The 19060-nt window shown below is 51.0% G+C and overlaps 25 non-coding genes and 12 pseudogenes across 25 annotated transcripts; all 37 read right to left on the reverse strand.

Moving 5' to 3' along the window:
• Window positions 1–34: 34 nt before the first annotated feature.
• Window positions 35–153, reverse strand: LOC148928024 (5S ribosomal RNA). Its single transcript, XR_016129625.1, has one exon. It is a non-coding gene; the product is annotated as a 5S ribosomal RNA (ribosomal RNA).
• Window positions 154–551: 398 nt separating this feature from the next.
• On the reverse strand, window positions 552–670 carry LOC148928025 (5S ribosomal RNA; annotated as a pseudogene).
• A 398-nt stretch (window positions 671–1068) lies between these two features.
• On the reverse strand, window positions 1069–1187 carry LOC148928026 (5S ribosomal RNA). Its single transcript, XR_016129524.1, has one exon. It is a non-coding gene; the product is annotated as a 5S ribosomal RNA (ribosomal RNA).
• Window positions 1188–1586: 399 nt separating this feature from the next.
• On the reverse strand, window positions 1587–1705 carry LOC148928027 (5S ribosomal RNA; annotated as a pseudogene).
• Window positions 1706–2102: 397 nt separating this feature from the next.
• On the reverse strand, window positions 2103–2221 carry LOC148928028 (5S ribosomal RNA; annotated as a pseudogene).
• Window positions 2222–2619: 398 nt separating this feature from the next.
• Window positions 2620–2738, reverse strand: LOC148928029 (5S ribosomal RNA; annotated as a pseudogene).
• A 398-nt stretch (window positions 2739–3136) lies between these two features.
• On the reverse strand, window positions 3137–3255 carry LOC148928030 (5S ribosomal RNA). The gene has a single exon (XR_016129525.1). It is a non-coding gene; the product is annotated as a 5S ribosomal RNA (ribosomal RNA).
• Window positions 3256–3652: 397 nt separating this feature from the next.
• LOC148928031 (5S ribosomal RNA) lies at window positions 3653–3771 on the reverse strand. Its single transcript, XR_016129208.1, has one exon. It is a non-coding gene; the product is annotated as a 5S ribosomal RNA (ribosomal RNA).
• A 397-nt stretch (window positions 3772–4168) lies between these two features.
• On the reverse strand, window positions 4169–4287 carry LOC148928032 (5S ribosomal RNA). The gene has a single exon (XR_016129626.1). It is a non-coding gene; the product is annotated as a 5S ribosomal RNA (ribosomal RNA).
• Window positions 4288–4685: 398 nt separating this feature from the next.
• Window positions 4686–4804, reverse strand: LOC148928033 (5S ribosomal RNA; annotated as a pseudogene).
• Window positions 4805–5202: 398 nt separating this feature from the next.
• On the reverse strand, window positions 5203–5321 carry LOC148928034 (5S ribosomal RNA). Its single transcript, XR_016129279.1, has one exon. It is a non-coding gene; the product is annotated as a 5S ribosomal RNA (ribosomal RNA).
• A 398-nt stretch (window positions 5322–5719) lies between these two features.
• Window positions 5720–5838, reverse strand: LOC148928035 (5S ribosomal RNA). The gene has a single exon (XR_016129526.1). It is a non-coding gene; the product is annotated as a 5S ribosomal RNA (ribosomal RNA).
• A 398-nt stretch (window positions 5839–6236) lies between these two features.
• On the reverse strand, window positions 6237–6355 carry LOC148928036 (5S ribosomal RNA). The gene has a single exon (XR_016129260.1). It is a non-coding gene; the product is annotated as a 5S ribosomal RNA (ribosomal RNA).
• Window positions 6356–6753: 398 nt separating this feature from the next.
• LOC148928037 (5S ribosomal RNA) lies at window positions 6754–6872 on the reverse strand. Its single transcript, XR_016129527.1, has one exon. It is a non-coding gene; the product is annotated as a 5S ribosomal RNA (ribosomal RNA).
• A 398-nt stretch (window positions 6873–7270) lies between these two features.
• On the reverse strand, window positions 7271–7389 carry LOC148928038 (5S ribosomal RNA). Its single transcript, XR_016129528.1, has one exon. It is a non-coding gene; the product is annotated as a 5S ribosomal RNA (ribosomal RNA).
• A 398-nt stretch (window positions 7390–7787) lies between these two features.
• Window positions 7788–7906, reverse strand: LOC148928039 (5S ribosomal RNA; annotated as a pseudogene).
• Window positions 7907–8304: 398 nt separating this feature from the next.
• Window positions 8305–8423, reverse strand: LOC148928040 (5S ribosomal RNA). Its single transcript, XR_016129280.1, has one exon. It is a non-coding gene; the product is annotated as a 5S ribosomal RNA (ribosomal RNA).
• Window positions 8424–8821: 398 nt separating this feature from the next.
• On the reverse strand, window positions 8822–8940 carry LOC148928041 (5S ribosomal RNA). Its single transcript, XR_016129530.1, has one exon. It is a non-coding gene; the product is annotated as a 5S ribosomal RNA (ribosomal RNA).
• A 398-nt stretch (window positions 8941–9338) lies between these two features.
• LOC148928042 (5S ribosomal RNA) lies at window positions 9339–9457 on the reverse strand. Its single transcript, XR_016129261.1, has one exon. It is a non-coding gene; the product is annotated as a 5S ribosomal RNA (ribosomal RNA).
• Window positions 9458–9854: 397 nt separating this feature from the next.
• LOC148928043 (5S ribosomal RNA) lies at window positions 9855–9973 on the reverse strand (annotated as a pseudogene).
• A 397-nt stretch (window positions 9974–10370) lies between these two features.
• Window positions 10371–10489, reverse strand: LOC148928044 (5S ribosomal RNA). The gene has a single exon (XR_016129271.1). It is a non-coding gene; the product is annotated as a 5S ribosomal RNA (ribosomal RNA).
• A 398-nt stretch (window positions 10490–10887) lies between these two features.
• Window positions 10888–11006, reverse strand: LOC148928045 (5S ribosomal RNA; annotated as a pseudogene).
• A 398-nt stretch (window positions 11007–11404) lies between these two features.
• Window positions 11405–11523, reverse strand: LOC148928046 (5S ribosomal RNA). The gene has a single exon (XR_016129281.1). It is a non-coding gene; the product is annotated as a 5S ribosomal RNA (ribosomal RNA).
• A 398-nt stretch (window positions 11524–11921) lies between these two features.
• On the reverse strand, window positions 11922–12040 carry LOC148928047 (5S ribosomal RNA). Its single transcript, XR_016129531.1, has one exon. It is a non-coding gene; the product is annotated as a 5S ribosomal RNA (ribosomal RNA).
• Window positions 12041–12438: 398 nt separating this feature from the next.
• Window positions 12439–12557, reverse strand: LOC148928048 (5S ribosomal RNA). Its single transcript, XR_016129262.1, has one exon. It is a non-coding gene; the product is annotated as a 5S ribosomal RNA (ribosomal RNA).
• A 398-nt stretch (window positions 12558–12955) lies between these two features.
• Window positions 12956–13074, reverse strand: LOC148928049 (5S ribosomal RNA). The gene has a single exon (XR_016129282.1). It is a non-coding gene; the product is annotated as a 5S ribosomal RNA (ribosomal RNA).
• A 398-nt stretch (window positions 13075–13472) lies between these two features.
• On the reverse strand, window positions 13473–13591 carry LOC148928050 (5S ribosomal RNA). Its single transcript, XR_016129532.1, has one exon. It is a non-coding gene; the product is annotated as a 5S ribosomal RNA (ribosomal RNA).
• Window positions 13592–13989: 398 nt separating this feature from the next.
• Window positions 13990–14108, reverse strand: LOC148928051 (5S ribosomal RNA). The gene has a single exon (XR_016129263.1). It is a non-coding gene; the product is annotated as a 5S ribosomal RNA (ribosomal RNA).
• Window positions 14109–14505: 397 nt separating this feature from the next.
• Window positions 14506–14624, reverse strand: LOC148928052 (5S ribosomal RNA; annotated as a pseudogene).
• A 397-nt stretch (window positions 14625–15021) lies between these two features.
• On the reverse strand, window positions 15022–15140 carry LOC148928053 (5S ribosomal RNA). The gene has a single exon (XR_016129272.1). It is a non-coding gene; the product is annotated as a 5S ribosomal RNA (ribosomal RNA).
• Window positions 15141–15538: 398 nt separating this feature from the next.
• LOC148928054 (5S ribosomal RNA) lies at window positions 15539–15657 on the reverse strand (annotated as a pseudogene).
• Window positions 15658–16055: 398 nt separating this feature from the next.
• Window positions 16056–16174, reverse strand: LOC148928055 (5S ribosomal RNA). The gene has a single exon (XR_016129283.1). It is a non-coding gene; the product is annotated as a 5S ribosomal RNA (ribosomal RNA).
• Window positions 16175–16572: 398 nt separating this feature from the next.
• LOC148928056 (5S ribosomal RNA) lies at window positions 16573–16691 on the reverse strand. Its single transcript, XR_016129533.1, has one exon. It is a non-coding gene; the product is annotated as a 5S ribosomal RNA (ribosomal RNA).
• Window positions 16692–17089: 398 nt separating this feature from the next.
• Window positions 17090–17208, reverse strand: LOC148928057 (5S ribosomal RNA). Its single transcript, XR_016129264.1, has one exon. It is a non-coding gene; the product is annotated as a 5S ribosomal RNA (ribosomal RNA).
• A 397-nt stretch (window positions 17209–17605) lies between these two features.
• Window positions 17606–17724, reverse strand: LOC148928058 (5S ribosomal RNA). Its single transcript, XR_016129273.1, has one exon. It is a non-coding gene; the product is annotated as a 5S ribosomal RNA (ribosomal RNA).
• Window positions 17725–18122: 398 nt separating this feature from the next.
• On the reverse strand, window positions 18123–18241 carry LOC148928059 (5S ribosomal RNA; annotated as a pseudogene).
• Window positions 18242–18639: 398 nt separating this feature from the next.
• LOC148928060 (5S ribosomal RNA) lies at window positions 18640–18758 on the reverse strand (annotated as a pseudogene).
• Between the last annotated feature and the right edge of the window lie 302 nt (window positions 18759–19060).

A 19060-nucleotide genomic window follows, 5' to 3' on the forward strand; every position in this document is an offset into this window, starting at 1 on the left:
GGAAAAAAAATAAAAATGAACGCACTTGCAAAAAGAGGTGCAACACGAGGTCTTCCAAGGGGGTCACCAATCCTAGTACTACTCTCGCCCAAGCACGCTTAACTTCGGAGTTCTGATGGGATCCGGTGCATTAGTGCTGGTACGATCGCACCCATCAATAGCCCGGCACTTTATTCTTTCATACCGTACGCTCCCGTGCGCAGGTTCTGATCCCACACCCTTCAGACGGGCATAACTTTTGATCCGTAAGGAGTTACGGGACCCACAGCATATCACCGCGAAGCTCTCGCCGACCCGCACGTGCAGAGATACAGGTACATCCCGTGGCTACTCCGGGAAACAAAAAGAGGCCGTTTCGAGCCATTTCGGCCACTTTTAGTTCGCAGCTACTGTTTTTCGGCACGTTTAAGGTTTTAGGACCCGCTCATCACCGGCTCGTGGAGATTGTCGTAGCTTTTTTTCATTTTACTCGCCAACCGCTAATTGAGTTTCGGACTACAGCAAGACCAACCGAACAGAAAAAAAAATAAAAATGAACGCACTTGCAAAAAGAGGCTCAACACGAGATCTTCCAAGGGGGTCACCCATCCTAGTACTACTCTCGCCCAAGCACGCTTAACTTCGGAGTTTTGATTGGATCCGGTGCATTAGTGCTGGTACGATCGCACCCATCAATAGCCCCGCACTTTATTCTTTCATAGCGTACGCTCCCGTGCGCAGGTTTTGATCTCCCACCCTTCAGACGGGCATAACTTTTGATTCGGAAGGAGTTACGGGACCCACAGCATATCACCGCGAAGCTCTCGCCGACCCGCACGTGCAGAGATATGGGTACATCCCGTGGCTACTCCGGGAAACAAAAAGAGGCCGTTTCGAGCCATTTCGGCCACTTTTAGTTCGCAGCTACTGTTTTTCGGCACGTTTAAGGTTGTAGGACCCGCTCATCACCGGCTCGTGGAGATTGTCGTAGCTTTTTTTCATTTTACTCGCCAACCGCTAATCGAGTTTCGAATCATAGCAAGACCAACCGAACGGAAAAAAAAATAAAAATGAACGCACTTGCAAAAAGAGGTGCAACACGAGGTCTTCCAAGGGGGTCACCCATCCTAGTACTACTCTCGCCCAAGCACGCTTAACTTCGGAGTTCTGATTGGATCCGGTGCATTAGTGCTGGTACGATCGCACCCATCAATTAGCCCCGCACTTTATTCTTTCATACCGTACGCTCCCGTGCGCAGGTTCTGATCCCCCACCCTTCAGACGGGCATAACTTTTGATCCGGAAGGAGTTACGGGACCCACAGCATATCACCGCGAAGCTCTCGCCGACCCGCACGTGCAGAGATATGGGTACATCCCGTGGCTACTCCGGGAAACAAAAAGAGGCCGTTTCGAGCCATTTTGGCCACTTTTAGTTCGCAGCTACTGTTTTTCGGCACGTTTAAGGTTGTAGGACCCGCTCATCACCGGCTCGTGGAGATTGTCGTAGCTTTTTTTCATTTTACTCGCCAACCGCTAATCGAGTTTCGGATCACAGCAAGACCAACCGAACGGAAAAAAAAATAAAAATGAACGCACTTGCAAAAAGAGGCTCAACACGAGGTCTTCCAAGGGGGTCACCCATCCTAGTACTACTCTCGCCCAAGCACGCTTAACTTCGGAGTTCTGATTGGATCCGGTGCATTAGTGCTGGTACGATCGCACCCATCAATAGCCCCGCACTTTATTCTTTCATACCGTACGCTCCCGTGCGCAGGTTCTGATCCCCCACCCTTCAGACGGGCATAACTTTTGATCCGGAAGGAGTTACGGGACCCACAGCATATCACCGCGAAGCTCTCGCCAACCCGCACGTGCAGAGATACAGGTACATCCCGTGCCTACTCCGGGAAACAAAAAGAGGCCGTTTCGAGCCATTTCGGCCACTTTTAGTTCGCAGCTACTGTTTTTCGGCACGTTTAAGGTTTTAGGACCCGCTCATCACCGGCTCGTGGAGATTGTCGTAGCTTTTTTTCATTTTACTCGCCAACCGCTAATTGAGTTTCGGACTACAGCAAGACCAACCGAACGGAAAAAAAATAAAAATGAACGCACTTGCAAAAAGAGGCTCAACACGAGGTCTTCCAAGGGGGTCACCCATCCTAGTACTACTCTCGCCCAAGCACGCTTAACTTCGGAGTTCTGATTGGATCCGGTGCATTAGTGCTGGTATGATCGCACCCATCAATAGCCCCGCACTTTATTCTTTCATAGCATACGCTCCCGTGCGCAGGTTTTGATCTCCCACCCTTCAGACGGGCATAACTTTTGATTCGGAAGGAGTTACGGGACCCACAGCATATCACCGCGAAGCTCTCGCCGACCCGCACGTGCAGAGATATGGGTACATCCCGTTTCTACTCCGGGAAACAAAAAGAGGCCGTTTCGAGCCATTTCGGCCACTTTTAGTTCGCAGCTACTGTTTTTCGGCACGTTTAAGGTTGTAGGACCCGCTCATCACCGGCTCGTGGAGATTGTCGTAGCTTTTTTTCATTTTACTCGCCAACCGCTAATCGAGTTTCGGATCACAGCAAGACCAACCGAACGGAAAAAAAAATAAAAATGAACGCACTTGCAAAAAGAGGCTCAACACGAGGTCTTCCAAGGGGGTCACCCATCCTAGTACTACTCTCGCCCAAGCACGCTTAACTTCGGAGTTCTGATTGGATCCGGTGCATTAGTGCTGGTACGATCGCACCCATCAATAGCCCCGCACTTTATTCTTTCATACCGTACGCTCCCGTGCGCAGGTTCTGATCCCCCACCCTTCAGACGGGCATAACTTTTGATCCGGAAGGAGTTACGGGACCCACAGCATATCACCGCGAAGCTCTCGCCGACCCGAACGTGCAGAGATACGGGTACATCCTGTGGCTACTCCGGGAAACAAAAAGAGGCCATTTCGAGCCATTTCGGCCACTTTTAGTTCGCAGCTACTGTTTTTCGGCACGTTTAAGGTTTTAGGACCCGCTCATCACCGGCTCGTGGAGATTGTCGTAGCTTTTTTTCATTTTACTCGCCAACCGCTAATCGAGTTTCGAATCATAGCAAGACCAACCGAACGGAAAAAAAAATAAAAATGAACGCACTTGCAAAAAGAGGTGCAACACGAGGTCTTCCAAGGGGGTCACCCATCCTAGTACTACTCTCGCCCAAGCACGCTTAACTTCGGAGTTCTGATTGGATCCGGTGCATTAGTGCTGGTACGATCGCACCCATCAATAGCCCCGCACTTTATTCTTTCATACCGTACGCTCCCGTGCGCAGGTTCTGATCCCACACCCTTCAGACGGGCATAACTTTTGATCCGTAAGGAGTTACGGGACCCACAGCATATCACCGCGTAGCTCTCGCCGACCCGCACGTGCAGAGATACAGGTACATCCCGTGGCTACTCCGGGAAACAAAAAGAGGCCGTTTCGAGCCATTTCGGCCACTTTTAGTTCGCAGCTACTGTTTTTCGGCACGTTTAAGGTTGTAGGACCCGCTCATCACCGGCTCGTGGAGATTGTCGTAGCTTTTTTTCATTTTACTCGCCAACTGCTAATCGAGTTTCGGACCACAGCAAGACCAACCGAACGGAAAAAAAATAAAAATGAACGCACTTGCAAAAAGAGGTGCAACACGAGGTCTTCCAAGGGGGTCACCCATCCTAGTACTACTCTCGCCCAAGCACGCTTAACTTCGGAGTTCTGATGGGATCCGGTGCATTAGTGCTGGTACGATCGCACCCATCAATAGCCCGGCACTTTATTCTTTCATACCGTACGCTCCCGTGCGCAGGTTCTGATCCCACACCCTTCAGACGGGCATAACTTTTGATCCGTAAGGAGTTACGGGACCCACAGCATATCACCGCGAAGCTCTCGCCGACCCGCACGTGCAGAGATACAGGTACATCCCGTGGCTACTCCGGGAAACAAAAAGAGGCCGTTTCGAGCCATTTTGGCCACTTTTAGTTCGCAGCTACTGTTTTTCGGCACGTTTAAGGTTTTAGGACCCGCTCATCACCGGCTCGTGGAGATTGTCGTAGCTTTTTTTCATTTTACTCGCCAACCGCTAATCGAGTTTCGGACCACAGCAAGACCAACCGAACGGAAAAAAAATAAAAATGAACGCACTTGCAAAAAGAGGTGCAACACGAGGTCTTCCAAGGGGGTCACCAATCCTAGTACTACTCTCGCCCAAGCACGCTTAACTTCGGAGTTCTGATGGGATCCGGTGCATTAGTGCTGGTACGATCGCACCCATCAATAGCCCGGCACTTTATTCTTTCATACCGTACGCTCCCGTGCGCAGGTTCTGATCCCACACCCTTCAGACGGGCATAACTTTTGATCCGTAAGGAGTTACGGGACCCACAGCATATCACCGCGAAGCTCTCGCCGACCCGCACGTGCAGAGATACAGGTACATCCCGTGGCTACTCCGGGAAACAAAAAGAGGCCGTTTCGAGCCATTTCGGCCACTTTTAGTTCGCAGCTACTGTTTTTCGGCACGTTTAAGGTTTTAGGACCCGCTCATCACCGGCTCGTGGAGATTGTCGTAGCTTTTTTTCATTTTACTCGCCAACCGCTAATTGAGTTTCGGACTACAGCAAGACCAACCGAACAGAAAAAAAAATAAAAATGAACGCACTTGCAAAAAGAGGCTCAACACGAGGTCTTCCAAGGGGGTCACCCATCCTAGTACTACTCTCGCCCAAGCACGCTTAACTTCGGAGTTTTGATTGGATCCGGTGCATTAGTGCTGGTACGATCGCACCCATCAATAGCCCCGCACTTTATTCTTTCATAGCGTACGCTCCCGTGCGCAGGTTTTGATCTCCCACCCTTCAGACGGGCATAACTTTTGATTCGGAAGGAGTTACGGGACCCACAGCATATCACCGCGAAGCTCTCGCCGACCCGCACGTGCAGAGATATGGGTACATCCCGTGGCTACTCCGGGAAACAAAAAGAGGCCGTTTCGAGCCATTTCGGCCACTTTTAGTTCGCAGCTACTGTTTTTCGGCACGTTTAAGGTTGTAGGACCCGCTCATCACCGGCTCGTGGAGATTGTCGTAGCTTTTTTACATTTTACTCGCCAACCGCTAATCGAGTTTCGGACCACAGCAAGACCAACCGAACGGAAAAAAAAATAAAAATGAACGCACTTGCAAAGAGAGGTGCAACACGAGGTCTTCCAAGGGGGTCACCCATCCTAGTACTACTCTCGCCCAAGCACGCTTAACTTCGGAGTTCTGATGGGATCCGGTGCATTAGTGCTGGTACAATCGCACCCATCAATAGCCCCGCACTTTATTCTTTCATAGCGTACGCTCCCGTGCGCAGGTTCTGATCCCCCACCCTTCAGACGGGCATAACTTTTGATCCGGAAGGAGTTACGGGACCCACAGCATATCACCGCGAAGCTCTCGCCGCCCCGCACGTGCAGAGATGCAGGTACATCCCGTGGCTACTCCGGGAAACAAAAAGAGGCCGTTTCGAGCCATTTCGGCCACTTTTAGTTCGCAGCTACTGTTTTTCGGCACGTTTAAGGTTGTAGGACCCGCTCATCACCGGCTCGTGGAGATTGTCGTAGCTTTTTTTCATTTTACTCGCCAACCGCTAATCGAGTTTCGAATCATAGCAAGACCAACCGAACGGAAAAAAAAATAAAAATGAACGCACTTGCAAAAAGAGGTGCAACACGAGGTCTTCCAAGGGGGTCACCCATCCTAGTACTACTCTCGCCCAAGCACGCTTAACTTCGGAGTTCTGATTGGATCCGGTGCATTAGTGCTGGTACGATCGCACCCATCAATTAGCCCCGCACTTTATTCTTTCATACCGTACGCTCCCGTGCGCAGGTTCTGATCCCCCACCCTTCAGACGGGCATAACTTTTGATCCGGAAGGAGTTACGGGACCCACAGCATATCACCGCGAAGCTCTCGCCGACCCGCACGTGCAGAGATATGGGTACATCCCGTGGCTACTCCGGGAAAAAAAAAGAGGCCATTTCGAGCCATTTCGGCCACTTTTAGTTCGCAGCTACTGTTTTTCGGCACGTTTAAGGTTGTAGGACCCGCTCATCACCGGCTCGTGGAGATTGTCGTAGCTTTTTTTCATTTACTCGCCAACCGCTAATTGAGTTTCGGACCACAGCAAGGCCAACCGAACGGAAAAAAAAATAAAAATGAACGCACTTGCAAAGAGAGGTGCAACACGAGGTCTTCCAACGGGGTCACCCATCCTAGTACTAATCTCGCCCAAGCACGCTTAACTTCGGAGTTCTGATGGGATCCGGTGCATTAGTGCTGGTACGATCGCACCCATCAATAGCCCCGCACTTTATTCTTTCATACCGTACGCTCCCGTGCGCAGGTTCTGATCCCACACCCTTCAGACGGGCATAACTTTTGATCCGTAAGGAGTTACGGGACCCACAGCATATCACCGCGTAGCTCTCGCCGACCCGCACGTGCAGAGATACAGGTACATCCCGTGGCTACTCCGGGAAACAAAAAGAGGCCGTTTCGAGCCATTTCGGCCACTTTTAGTTCGCAGCTACTGTTTTTCGGCACGTTTAAGGTTTTAGGACCCGCTCATCACCGGCTCGTGGAGATTGTCGTAGCTTTTTTTCATTTTACTCGCCAACCGCTAATCGAGTTTCGAATCATAGCAAGACCAACCGAACGGAAAAAAAAATAAAAATGAACGCACTTGCAAAAAGAGGTGCAACACGAGGTCTTCCAAGGGGGTCACCCATCCTAGTACTACTCTCGCCCAAGCACGCTTAACTTCGGAGTTCTGATTGGATCCGGTGCATTAGTGCTGGTACGATCGCACCCATCAATAGCCCCGCACTTTATTCTTTCATACCGTACGCTCCCGTGCGCAGGTTCTGATCCCACACCCTTCAGACGGGCATAACTTTTGATCCGTAAGGAGTTACGGGACCCACAGCATATCACCGCGTAGCTCTCGCCGACCCGCACGTGCAGAGATACAGGTACATCCCGTGGCTACTCCGGGAAACAAAAAGAGGCCGTTTCGAGCCATTTCGGCCACTTTTAGTTCGCAGCTACTGTTTTTCGGCACGTTTAAGGTTGTAGGACCCGCTCATCACCGGCTCGTGGAGATTGTTGTAGCTTTTTTTCATTTTACTCGCCAACCGCTAATCGAGTTTCGAATCATAGCAAGACCAACCGAACGGAAAAAAAAATAAAAATGAACGCACTTGCAAAAAGAGGTGCAACACGAGGTCTTCCAAGGGGGTCACCCATCCTAGTACTACTCTCGCCCAAGCACGCTTAACTTCGGAGTTCTGATTGGATCCGGTGCATTAGTGCTGGTACGATCGCACCCATCAATAGCCCGGCACTTTATTCTTTCATACCGTACGCTCCCGTGCGCAGGTTCTGATCCCACACCCTTCAGACGGGCATAACTTTTGATCCGTAAGGAGTTACGGGACCCACAGCATATCACCGCGTAGCTCTCGCCGACCCGCACGTGCAGAGATACAGGTACATCCCGTGGCTACTCCGGGAAACAAAAAGAGGCCGTTTCGAGCCATTTCGGCCACTTTTAGTTCGCAGCTACTGTTTTTCGGCACGTTTAAGGTTTTAGGACCCGCTCATCACCGGCTCGTGGAGATTGTCGTAGCTTTTTTTCATTTTACTCGCCAACCGCTAATTGAGTTTCGGACTACAGCAAGACCAACCGAACAGAAAAAAAAATAAAAATGAACGCACTTGCAAAAAGAGGCTCAACACGAGGTCTTCCAAGGGGGTCACCCATCCTAGTACTACTCTCGCCCAAGCACGCTTAACTTCGGAGTTCTGATTGGATCCGGTGCATTAGTGCTGGTACGATCGCACCCATCAATAGCCCCGCACTTTATTCTTTCATAGCGTACGCTCCCGTGCGCAGGTTTTGATCTCCCACCCTTCAGACGGGCATAACTTTTGATTCGGAAGGAGTTACGGGACCCACAGCATATCACCGCGAAGCTCTCGCCGACCCGCACGTGCAGAGATATGGGTACATCCCGTGGCTACTCCGGGAAACAAAAAGAGGCCGTTTCGAGCCATTTCGGCCACTTTTAGTTCGCAGCTACTGTTTTTCGGCACGTTTAAGGTTGTAGGACCCACTCATCACCGGCTCGTGGAGATTGTCGTAGCTTTTTTACATTTTACTCGCCAACCGCTAATCGAGTTTCGGACCACAGCAAGACCAACCGAACGGAAAAAAAAATAAAAATGAACGCACTTGCAAAGAGAGGTGCAACACGAGGTCTTCCAAGGGGGTCACCCATCCTAGTACTACTCTCGCCCAAGCACGCTTAACTTCGGAGTTCTGATGGGATCCGGTGCATTAGTGCTGGTACAATCGCACCCATCAATAGCCCCGCACTTTATTCTTTCATAGCGTACGCTCCCGTGCGCAGGTTCTGATCCCCCACCCTTCAGACGGGCATAACTTTTGATCCGGAAGGAGTTACGGGACCCACAGCATATCACCGCGAAGCTCTCGCCGCCCCGCACGTGCAGAGATGCAGGTACATCCCGTGGCTACTCCGGGAAACAAAAAGAGGCCGTTTCGAGCCATTTCGGCCACTTTTAGTTCGCAGCTACTGTTTTTCGGCACGTTTAAGGTTGTAGGACCCGCTCATCACCGGCTCGTGGAGATTGTCGTAGCTTTTTTTCATTTTACTCGCCAACCGCTAATCGAGTTTCGAATCATAGCAAGACCAACCGAACGGAAAAAAAAATAAAAATGAACGCACTTGCAAAAAGAGGTGCAACACGAGGTCTTCCAAGGGGGTCACCCATCCTAGTACTACTCTCGCCCAAGCACGCTTAACTTCGGAGTTCTGATTGGATCCGGTGCATTAGTGCTGGTACGATCGCACCCATCAATTAGCCCCGCACTTTATTCTTTCATACCGTACGCTCCCGTGCGCAGGTTCTGATCCCCCACCCTTCAGACGGGCATAACTTTTGATCCGGAAGGAGTTACGGGACCCACAGCATATCACCGCGAAGCTCTCGCCGACCCGCACGTGCAGAGATATGGGTACATCCCGTGGCTACTCCGGGAAAAAAAAAGAGGCCATTTCGAGCCATTTCGGCCACTTTTAGTTCGCAGCTACTGTTTTTCGGCACGTTTAAGGTTGTAGGACCCGCTCATCACCGGCTCGTGGAGATTGTCGTAGCTTTTTTTCATTTACTCGCCAACCGCTAATTGAGTTTCGGACCACAGCAAGGCCAACCGAACGGAAAAAAAAATAAAAATGAACGCACTTGCAAAGAGAGGTGCAACACGAGGTCTTCCAACGGGGTCACCCATCCTAGTACTAATCTCGCCCAAGCACGCTTAACTTCGGAGTTCTGATGGGATCCGGTGCATTAGTGCTGGTACGATCGCACCCATCAATAGCCCCGCACTTTATTCTTTCATACCGTACGCTCCCGTGCGCAGGTTCTGATCCCCCACCCTTCAGACGGGCATAACTATTGATCCGGAAGGAGTTACGGGACCCACAGCATATCACCGCGAAGCTCTCGCCGACCCGCACGTGCAGAGATACGGGTACATCCCGTGGCTACTCCGGGAAACATAAAGAGGCCGTTTCGAGCCATTTCAGCCACTTTTAGTTCGCATCTACTATTTTTCGGCACGTTTAAGGTTGTAGGACCCGCTCATCACCGGCTCGTGGAGATTGTCGTAGCTTTTTTTCATTTTACTCGCCAACCGCTAATCGAGTTTTGGACCACAGCAAGACCAACCGAACGGAAAAAAAATAAAAATGAACGCACTTGCAAAAAGAGGTGCTACACGAGGTCTTCCAAGGGGGTCACCCATCCTAGTACTACTCTCGCCTAAGCACGCTTAACTTCGGAGTTCTGATGGGATCCGGTGCATTAGTGCTGGTACGATCGCACCCATCAATAGCCCGGCACTTTATTCTTTCATACCGTACGCTCCCGTGCGCAGGTTCTGATCCCACACCCTTCAGACGGGCATAACTTTTGATCCGTAAGGAGTTACGGGACCCACAGCATATCACCGCGAAGCTCTCGCCGACCCGCACGTGCAGAGATACAGGTACATCCCGTGGCTACTCCGGGAAACAAAAAGAGGCCGTTTCGAGCCATTTCGGCCACTTTTAGTTCGCAGCTACTGTTTTTCGGCACGTTTAAGGTTTTAGGACCCGCTCATCACCGGCTCGTGGAGATTGTCGTAGCTTTTTTTCATTTTACTCGCCAACCGCTAATAGAGTTTCGGACCACAGCAAGACCAACCGAACGGAAAAAAAATAAAAATGAACGCACTTGCAAAAAGAGGTGCAACACGAGGTCTTCCAAGGGGGTCACCCAACCTAGTACTACTCTCGCCCAAGCACGCTTAACTTCGGAGTTCTGATGGGATCCGGTGCATTAGTGCTGGTACGATCGCACCCATCAATAGCCCGGCACTTTATTCTTTCATACCGTACGCTCCCGTGCGCAGGTTCTGATCCCACACCCTTCAGACGGGCATAACTTTTGATCCGTAAGGAGTTACGGGACCCACAGCATATCACCGCGTAGCTCTCGCCGACCCGCACGTGCAGAGATACAGGTACATCCCGTGGCTACTCCGGGAAACAAAAAGAGGCCGTTTCGAGCCATTTCGGCCACTTTTAGTTCGCAGCTACTGTTTTTCGGCACGTTTAAGGTTTTAGGACCCGCTCATCACCGGCTCGTGGAGATTGTCGTAGCTTTTTTTCATTTTACTCGCCAACCGCTAATTGAGTTTCGGACTACAGCAAGACCAACCGAACAGAAAAAAAAATAAAAATGAACGCACTTGCAAAAAGAGGCTCAACACGAGGTCTTCCAAGGGGGTCACCCATCCTAGTACTACTCTCGCCCAAGCACGCTTAACTTCGGAGTTCTGATTGGATCCGGTGCATTAGTGCTGGTACGATCGCACCCATCAATAGCCCCGCACATTATTCTTTCATAGCGTACGCTCCCGTGCGCAGGTTTTGATCTCCCACCCTTCAGACGGGCATAACTTTTGATTCGGAAGGAGTTACGGGACCCACAGCATATCACCGCGAAGCTCTCGCCGACCCGCACGTGCAGAGATATGGGTACATCCCGTGGCTACTCCGGGAAACAAAAAGAGGCCGTTTCGAGCCATTTCGGCCACTTTTAGTTCGCAGCTACTGTTTTTCGGCACGTTTAAGGTTGTAGGACCCGCTCATCACCGGCTCGTGGAGATTGTCGTAGCTTTTTTACATTTTACTCGCCAACCGCTAATCGAGTTTCGGACCACAGCAAGACCAACCGAACGGAAAAAAAAATAAAAATGAACGCACTTGCAAAGAGAGGTGCAACACGAGGTCTTCCAAGGGGGTCACCCATCCTAGTACTACTCTCGCCCAAGCACGCTTAACTTCGGAGTTCTGATGGGATCCGGTGCATTAGTGCTGGTACAATCGCACCCATCAATAGCCCCGCACTTTATTCTTTCATAGCGTACGCTCCCGTGCGCAGGTTCTGATCCCCCACCCTTCAGACGGGCATAACTTTTGATCCGGAAGGAGTTACGGGACCCACAGCATATCACCGCGAAGCTCTCGCCGCCCCGCACGTGCAGAGATGCAGGTACATCCCGTGGCTACTCCGGGAAACAAAAAGAGGCCGTTTCGAGCCATTTCGGCCACTTTTAGTTCGCAGCTACTGTTTTTCGGCACGTTTAAGGTTGTAGGACCCGCTCATCACCGGCTCGTGGAGATTGTCGTAGCTTTTTTTCATTTTACTCGCCAACCGCTAATCGAGTTTCGAATCATAGCAAGACCAACCGAACGGAAAAAAAAATAAAAATGAACGCACTTGCAAAAAGAGGTGCAACACGAGGTCTTCCAAGGGGGTCACCCATCCTAGTACTACTCTCGCCCAAGCACGCTTAACTTCGGAGTTCTGATTGGATCCGGTGCATTAGTGCTGGTACGATCGCACCCATCAATTAGCCCCGCACTTTATTCTTTCATACCGTACGCTCCCGTGCGCAGGTTCTGATCCCCCACCCTTCAGACGGGCATAACTTTTGATCCGGAAGGAGTTACGGGACCCACAGCATATCACCGCGAAGCTCTCGCCGACCCGCACGTGCAGAGATATGGGTACATCCCGTGGCTACTCCGGGAAAAAAAAAGAGGCCATTTCGAGCCATTTCGGCCACTTTTAGTTCGCAGCTACTGTTTTTCGGCACGTTTAAGGTTGTAGGACCCGCTCATCACCGGCTCGTGGAGATTGTCGTAGCTTTTTTTCATTTACTCGCCAACCGCTAATTGAGTTTCGGACCACAGCAAGGCCAACCGAACGGAAAAAAAAATAAAAATGAACGCACTTGCAAAGAGAGGTGCAACACGAGGTCTTCCAACGGGGTCACCCATCCTAGTACTAATCTCGCCCAAGCACGCTTAACTTCGGAGTTCTGATGGGATCCGGTGCATTAGTGCTGGTACGATCGCACCCATCAATAGCCCCGCACTTTATTCTTTCATACCGTACGCTCCCGTGCGCAGGTTCTGATCCCCCACCCTTCAGACGGGCATAACTATTGATCCGGAAGGAGTTACGGGACCCACAGCATATCACCGCGAAGCTCTCGCCGACCCGCACGTGCAGAGATACGGGTACATCCCGTGGCTACTCCGGGAAACATAAAGAGGCCGTTTCGAGCCATTTCAGCCACTTTTAGTTCGCATCTACTATTTTTCGGCACGTTTAAGGTTGTAGGACCCGCTCATCACCGGCTCGTGGAGATTGTCGTAGCTTTTTTACATTTTACTCGCCAACCGCTAATCGAGTTTCGGACCACAGCAAGACCAACCGAACGGAAAAAAAAATAAAAATGAACGCACTTGCAAAGAGAGGTGCAACACGAGGTCTTCCAAGGGGGTCACCCATCCTAGTACTACTCTCGCCCAAGCACGCTTAACTTCGGAGTTCTGATGGGATCCGGTGCATTAGTGCTGGTACAATCGCACCCATCAATAGCCCCGCACTTTATTCTTTCATAGCGTACGCTCCCGTGCGCAGGTTCTGATCCCCCACCCTTCAGACGGGCATAACTTTTGATCCGGAAGGAGTTACGGGACCCACAGCATATCACCGCGAAGCTCCCGCCGCCCCGCACGTGCAGAGATGCAGGTACATCCCGTGGCTACTCCGGGAAACAAAAAGAGGCCGTTTCGAGCCATTTCGGCCACTTTTAGTTCGCAGCTACTGTTTTTCGGCACGTTTAAGGTTGTAGGACCCGCTCATCACCGGCTCGTGGAGATTGTCGTAGCTTTTTTTCATTTTACTCGCCAACCGCTAATCGAGTTTCGAATCATAGCAAGACCAACCGAACGGAAAAAAAAATAAAAATGAACGCACTTGCAAAAAGAGGTGCAACACGAGGTCTTCCAAGGGGGTCACCCATCCTAGTACTACTCTCGCCCAAGCACGCTTAACTTCGGAGTTCTGATTGGATCCGGTGCATTAGTGCTGGTACGATCGCACCCATCAATTAGCCCCGCACTTTATTCTTTCATACCGTACGCTCCCGTGCGCAGGTTCTGATCCCCCACCCTTCAGACGGGCATAACTTTTGATCCGGAAGGAGTTACGGGACCCACAGCATATCACCGCGAAGCTCTCGCCGACCCGCACGTGCAGAGATATGGGTACATCCCGTGGCTACTCCGGGAAAAAAAAAGAGGCCATTTCGAGCCATTTCGGCCACTTTTAGTTCGCAGCTACTGTTTTTCGGCACGTTTAAGGTTGTAGGACCCGCTCATCACCGGCTCGTGGAGATTGTCGTAGCTTTTTTTCATTTACTCGCCAACCGCTAATTGAGTTTCGGACCACAGCAAGGCCAACCGAACGGAAAAAAAAATAAAAATGAACGCACTTGCAAAGAGAGGTGCAACACGAGGTCTTCCAACGGGGTCACCCATCCTAGTACTAATCTCGCCCAAGCACGCTTAACTTCGGAGTTCTGATGGGATCCGGTGCATTAGTGCTGGTACGATCGCACCCATCAATAGCCCCGCACTTTATTCTTTCATACCGTACGCTCCCGTGCGCAGGTTCTGATCCCCCACCCTTCAGACGGGCATAACTATTGATCCGGAAGGAGTTACAGGACCCACAGCATATCACCGCGAAGCTCTCGCCGACTCGCACGTGCAGAGATACGGGTACATCCCGTGGCTACTCCGGGAAACATAAAGAGGCCGTTTCGAGCCATTTCAGCCACTTTTAGTTCGCATCTACTATTTTTCGGCACGTTTAAGGTTGTAGGACCCGCTCATCACCGGCTCGTGGAGATTGTCGTAGCTTTTTTTCATTTTACTCGCCAACCGCTAATCGAGTTTTGGACCACAGCAAGACCAACCGAACGGAAAAAAAATAAAAATGAACGCACTTGCAAAAAGAGGTGCTACACGAGGTCTTCCAAGGGGGTCACCCATCCTAGTACTACTCTCGCCTAAGCACGCTTAACTTCGGAGTTCTGATGGGATCCGGTGCATTAGTGCTGGTACGATCGCACCCATCAATAGCCCGGCACTTTATTCTTTCATACCGTACGCTCCCGTGCGCAGGTTCTGATCCCACACCCTTCAGACGGGCATAACTTTTGATCCGTAAGGAGTTACGGGACCCACAGCATATCACCGCGAAGCTCTCGCCGACCCGCACGTGCAGAGATACAGGTACATCCCGTGGCTACTCCGGGAAACAAAAAGAGGCCGTTTCGAGCCATTTCGGCCACTTTTAGTTCGCAGCTACTGTTTTTCGGCACGTTTATGGTTTTAGGACCCGCTCATCACCGGCTCGTGGAGATTGTCGTAGCTTTTTTTCATTTTACTCGCCAACCGCTAATAGAGTTTCGGACCACAGCAAGACCAACCGAACGGAAAAAAAATAAAAATGAACGCACTTGCAAAAAGAGGTGCAACACGAGGTCTTCCAAGGGGGTCACCCAACCTAGTACTACTCTCGCCCAAGCACGCTTAACTTCGGAGTTCTGATGGGATCCGGTGCATTAGTGCTGGTACGATCGCACCCATCAATAGCCCGGCACTTTATTCTTTCATACCGTACGCTCCCGTGCGCAGGTTCTGATCCCACACCCTTCAGACGGGCATAACTTTTGATCCGTAAGGAGTTACGGGACCCACAGCATATCACCGCGTAGCTCTCGCCGACCCGCACGTGCAGAGATACAGGTACATCCCGTGGCTACTCCGGGAAACAAAAAGAGGCCGTTTCGAGCCATTTCGGCCACTTTTAGTTCGCAGCTACTGTTTTTCGGCACGTTTAAGGTTTTAGGACCCGCTCATCACCGGCTCGTGGAGATTGTCGTAGCTTTTTTTCATTTTACTCGCCAACCGCTAATTGAGTTTCGGACTACAGCAAGACCAACCGAACAGAAAAAAAAATAAAAATGAACGCACTTGCAAAAAGAGGCTCAACACGAGGTCTTCCAAGGGGGTCACCCATCCTAGTACTACTCTCGCCCAAGCACGCTTAACTTCGGAGTTCTGATTGGATCCGGTGCATTAGTGCTGGTACGATCGCACCCATCAATAGCCCCGCACTTTATTCTTTCGTAGCGTACGCTCCCGTGCGCAGGTTTTGATCTCCCACCCTTCAGACGGGCATAACTTTTGATTCGGAAGGAGTTACGGGACCCACAGCATATCACCGCGAAGCTCTCGCCGACCCGCACGTGCAGAGATATGGGTACATCCCGTGGCTACTCCGGGAAACAAAAAGAGGCCGTTTCGAGCCATTTCGGCCACTTTTAGTTCGCAGCTACTGTTTTTCGGCACGTTTAAGGTTGTAGGACCCGCTCATCACCGGCTCGTGGAGATTGTCGTAGCTTTTTTACATTTTACTCGCCAACCGCTAATCGAGTTTCGGACCACAGCAAGACCAACCGAACGGAAAAAAAAATAAAAATGAACGCACTTGCAAAGAGAGGTGCAACACGAGGTCTTCCAAGGGGGTCACCCATCCTAGTACTACTCTCGCCCAAGCACGCTTAACTTCGGAGTTCTGATGGGATCCGGTGCATTAGTGCTGGTACAATCGCACCCATCAATAGCCCCGCACTTTATTCTTTCATAGCGTACGCTCCCGTGCGCAGGTTCTGATCCCCCACCCTTCAGACGGGCATAACTTTTGATCCGGAAGGAGTTACGGGACCCACAGCATATCACCGCGAAGCTCTCGCCGCCCCGCACGTGCAGAGATGCAGGTACATCCCGTGGCTACTCCGGGAAACAAAAAGAGGCCGTTTCGAGCCATTTCGGCCACTTTTAGTTCGCAGCTACTGTTTTTCGGCACGTTTAAGGTTGTAGGACCCGCTCATCACCGGCTCGTGGAGATTGTCGTAGCTTTTTTTCATTTTACTCGCCAACCGCTAATCGAGTTTCGAATCATAGCAAGACCAACCGAACGGAAAAAAAAATAAAAATGAACGCACTTGCAAAAAGAGGTGCAACACGAGGTCTTCCAAGGGGGTCACCCATCCTAGTACTACTCTCGCCCAAGCACGCTTAACTTCGGAGTTCTGATTGGATCCGGTGCATTAGTGCTGGTACGATCGCACCCATCAATTAGCCCCGCACTTTATTCTTTCATACCGTACGCTCCCGTGCGCAGGTTCTGATCCCCCACCCTTCAGACGGGCATAACTTTTGATCCGGAAGGAGTTACGGGACCCACAGCATATCACCGCGAAGCTCTCGCCGACCCGCACGTGCAGAGATATGGGTACATCCCGTGGCTACTCCGGGAAAAAAAAAGAGGCCATTTCGAGCCATTTCGGCCACTTTTAGTTCGCAGCTACTGTTTTTCGGCACGTTTAAGGTTGTAGGACCCGCTCATCACCGGCTCGTGGAGATTGTCGTAGCTTTTTTTCATTTACTCGCCAACCGCTAATTGAGTTTCGGACCACAGCAAGGCCAACCGAACGGAAAAAAAAATAAAAATGAACGCACTTGCAAAGAGAGGTGCAACACGAGGTCTTCCAACGGGGTCACCCATCCTAGTACTAATCTCGCCCAAGCACGCTTAACTTCGGAGTTCTGATGGGATCCGGTGCATTAGTGCTGGTACGATCGCACCCATCAATAGCCCCGCACTTTATTCTTTCATACCGTACGCTCCCGTGCGCAGGTTCTGATCCCCCACCCTTCAGACGGGCATAACTATTGATCCGGAAGGAGTTACGGGACCCACAGCATATCACCGCGAAGCTCTCGCCGACCCGCACGTGCAGAGATACGGGTACATCCCGTGGCTACTCCGGGAAACATAAAGAGGCCGTTTCGAGCCATTTCAGCCACTTTTAGTTCGCATCTACTATTTTTCGGCACGTTTAAGGTTGTAGGACCCGCTCATCACCGGCTCGTGGAGATTGTTGTAGCTTTTTTTCATTTTACTCGCCAACCGCTAATCGAGTTTTGGACCACAGCAAGACAAACCGAACGGAAAAAAAATAAAAATGAACGCACTTGCAAAAAGAGGTGCAACACGAGGTCTTCCAAGGGGGTCACCCAACCTAGTACTACTCTCGCCCAAGCACGCTTAACTTCGGAGTTCTGATGGGATCCGGTGCATTAGTGCTGGTACGATCGCACCCATCAATAGCCCGGCACTTTATTCTTTCATACCGTACGCTCCCGTGCGCAGGTTCTGATCCCACACCCTTCAGACGGGCATAACTTTTGATCCGTAAGGAGTTACGGGACCCACAGCATATCACCGCGTAGCTCTCGCCGACCCGCACGTGCAGAGATACAGGTACATCCCGTGGCTACTCCGGGAAACAAAAAGAGGCCGTTTCGAGCCATTTCGGCCACTTTTAGTTCGCAGCTACTGTTTTTCGGCACGTTTAAGGTTTTAGGACCCGCTCATCACCGGCTCGTGGAGATTGTCGTAGCTTTTTTTCATTTTACTCGCCAACCGCTAATTGAGTTTCGGACTACAGCAAGACCAACCGAACAGAAAAAAAAATAAAAATGAACGCACTTGCAAAAAGAGGCTCAACACGAGGTCTTCCAAGGGGGTCACCCATCCTAGTACTACTCTCGCCCAAGCACGCTTAACTTCGGAGTTCTGATTGGATCCGGTGCATTAGTGCTGGTACGATCGCACCCATCAATAGCCCCGCACTTTATTCTTTCATAGCGTACGCTCCCGTGCGCAGGTTTTGATCTCCCACCCTTCAGACGGGCATAACTTTTGATTCGGAAGGAGTTACGGGACCCACAGCATATCACCGCGAAGCTCTCGCCGACCCGCACGTGCAGAGATATGGGTACATCCCGTGGCTACTCCGGGAAACAAAAAGAGGCCGTTTCGAGCCATTTCGGCCACTTTTAGTTCGCAGCTACTGTTTTTCGGCACGTTTAAGGTTGTAGGACCCGCTCATCACCGGCTCGTGGAGATTGTCGTAGCTTTTTTACATTTTACTCGCCAACCGCTAATCGAGTTTCGGACCACAGCAAGACCAACCGAACGGAAAAAAAAATAAAAATGAACGCACTTGCAAAGAGAGGTGCAACACGAGTTCTTCCAAGGGGGTCACCCATCCTAGTACTACTCTCGCCTAAGCACGCTTAACTTCGGAGTTCTGATTGGATCCGGTGCATTAGTGCTGGTACGATCGCACCCATCAATTAGCCCCGCACTTTATTCTTTCATACCGTACGCTCCCGTGCGCAGGTTCTGATCCCACACCCTTCAGACGGGCATAACTTTTGATCCGTAAGGAGTTACGGGACCCACAGCATATCACCGCGAAGCTCTCACCGACCCGCACGTGCAGAGGTACAGGTACATCCCGTGGCTACTCCGGGAAACAAAAAGAGGCCGTTTCGAGCCATTTCGGCCACTTTTAGTTCGCAGCTACTGTTTTTCGGCACGTTTAAGGTTTTAGGACCCGCTCATCACCGGCTCGTGGAGATTGTCGTAGC

The sequence above is a fragment of the Salvia hispanica genome, chromosome 4 (genome assembly GCF_029641045.1).
Source record: "Salvia hispanica isolate PSC_SH4W2 chromosome 4, Shi_PSC_v1, whole genome shotgun sequence".
Taxonomy (NCBI): domain Eukaryota; kingdom Viridiplantae; phylum Streptophyta; class Magnoliopsida; order Lamiales; family Lamiaceae; genus Salvia; species Salvia hispanica.